The 2,313-nt window shown below is 41.4% G+C and overlaps 1 non-coding gene across 1 annotated transcript; it reads right to left on the reverse strand.

The window, feature by feature from the left end:
- Nucleotides 1-394: 394 nt before the first annotated feature.
- On the reverse strand, nucleotides 395-501 carry LOC141682853 (small nucleolar RNA R71). The gene has a single exon (XR_012559977.1). It is a non-coding gene; the product is annotated as a small nucleolar RNA R71 (small nucleolar RNA).
- Nucleotides 502-2,313: the final 1,812 nt, after the last annotated feature.

Below are 2,313 nucleotides of genomic sequence, written 5' to 3' on the forward strand. Positions count from 1 at the left end.
TACAATGGGGGATCCAGCAGCATGAACGAAAGACTTGATGGATTTTTCTCAACCCCAGATCAATAACATTCAATCTAGCATTGTCAGGCCAGCGATCGCAGCTAAAACCTTCGAGATTAAACCTGACATAATTCAGACAATGCAGAACTCAGTTCAGTTTGGTGGTTCTCCAACGGAAGATCCCAATACGCACATTAGGGATTTCATAGAGATCTGTGACACTTTCAGGTTCAATGGTGTTTCTGAAGATCATATAAAGCCGAGGCTTTTCCCATTCTCTTTGAGGGATAAAGCTAAGTGCTGGTTATATTCCCTACCAGTGAGTTCTATCACTACTTGGGATGATCTTGCTCAGAAGTTTCTCACTAAATTCTTCCCTATGGAAAAGACAGCTGCAATGAGGAATACAATTACTCAATTTGCGCAGCAATCGGGAGAATCTCTATGTGAAGCTTGGGAGCGCTACAAGGAGATGCTTAGGAAGTGTCCTCGTCATGGAATGCCTAATTGGATGATCATCAATTGCTTCTATAACGGGTTGGGAGCACAGTTAAGACCCTTGCTCGATCAGCATCAGGTGGAGCATTATGTACAAAGAGCTATGAGGAAGCTTATGATCTAATTGAACTGATGGCTGCTAATGAATATCAATATCCAACTTAGAGATTGCCACAGGGCAAGGTAGCAGGAGTTCTTCAAGTGGATACAGCTACGGCGATCACTGCTCAACTAAAGGAGTTGTCTATGAAGATCGATTCTCTGGCTAACTATGGTGTTAATCAGGTAACCAGTATTTGTGAGTTGTGTGCAGGTTCGCATGCGAAGGAGCAATGCGCTTTATCTAGTGAATCAGCTCAGTTTGGGATCAACTTTTAGAGATCGCAGCAACTAGTTCTAGACACTTATCATCCTGAAAACTGGAATTATCCTAACTTCAGCTGGAGCAACAATCAAAATGTGATGGAACAGCCGTTCCAGCAGTTTGGAAACAAGCAATTCAACCCTCCTAGTTTTCAACAACAGTATGCACCAAGATAACAACTCCAACTTCAACAACAAACTCATGTAGGTGCAGGTCTATATTCGAATGAAAAATCTGAATTGGAGGAGTTAAGGCTTATGTGTAAAAACCAGGCTCTTATATGTCAAAGCCAGGTTGATTCATCAAGACTCTGGAAAACCAAATAGGGAAAATTGCTAACGCCTTATTGAATCGACCACCAGAAATGCTTCCTAGTGATACAAAAGCTAATCCAGGCAAGAGGGAAGTTGAAGAACAGGTGAACGCCATCACCTTGAGGTCTGGAAAGGTCGTAAGCCCCCAAATTCAGCAAGACAAAGATCCTGAAAAATCTCAAGTTTCAGAATCTGAAGTTTTGGCTGAAAAAGATGTGTAGAAGGAAGAAGAAGTGGAATCAAGGAAGAAAACTGTGGAACACACTCCTTCTAAAGGTAATACAGGGGAGAAATAGATCTATCCTCCACCTCCTTTTCCTAAGAGGATGCAGAAGTAGAAGTTGGAAAAGCAAATTGCTAAGTTTTTGGAGGTGTTCAAGAAACTTCATATCAACATACCTTTCGCTGAAGCTCTTGAACAGATGCCTGGCTATGTGAGGTTTATGAAAGGTATTCTCTCTCGGAAAGTAAAGCTCGATGACTTAGAGACCATTGCTCTGACGGAGGAATATAGTGTTGTACTGTAACAGAAGTTGCCTCTAAAGCTTAAAGATCCTGGAAGCTTCACTATTCCTTGCTCTATTGGAAACTTGTCTTTCAATAAGTATTTATGTGATTTGGGAGCTAGCATCAATCTGACGCCCTTGTGTATCTTCAAGAAACTTGGTCTACCTGATCCGAAACCAACATACATGTCATTGCAACTAGCTGATCGTTCCATCGCTTATCCACGAGGTATAGTGGAGGATGTCTTGGTCAAGGTGGATAAACTCATCTTCCCTGCTGATTTTATAATTCTGGATTTCGAGGAAGATAAGAAGATTCTCATCATTTTGGGAAGATCATTCTTAGCTACAGGCAGAACTATGATCGATGTACAAAAAGGAGAGCTTACGATGAAGGTTCATGATCAGAAGGTCACTTTTAATGTGTTTAAGGTAATAAAGTTGCCCACAGCTAAAGAGGAGTGCTTTTAAGTAGAGTGGGTAGACTCTGTCATGAATTCGGAGCTTGAGTAATTGCCAAAGTCAGATAGCTTAACAGGGGAATTTTATAGTAAAGATGAAGAAGGGGCAGATCAACTGCAGTATTTGAATACACCTCCGTGGAAGAGGAAGTTGGATATGCCATTCGATT

This window comes from Apium graveolens, chromosome 1, assembly GCF_009905375.1.
Source record: "Apium graveolens cultivar Ventura chromosome 1, ASM990537v1, whole genome shotgun sequence".
Lineage (NCBI taxonomy): Eukaryota > Viridiplantae > Streptophyta > Magnoliopsida > Apiales > Apiaceae > Apium > Apium graveolens.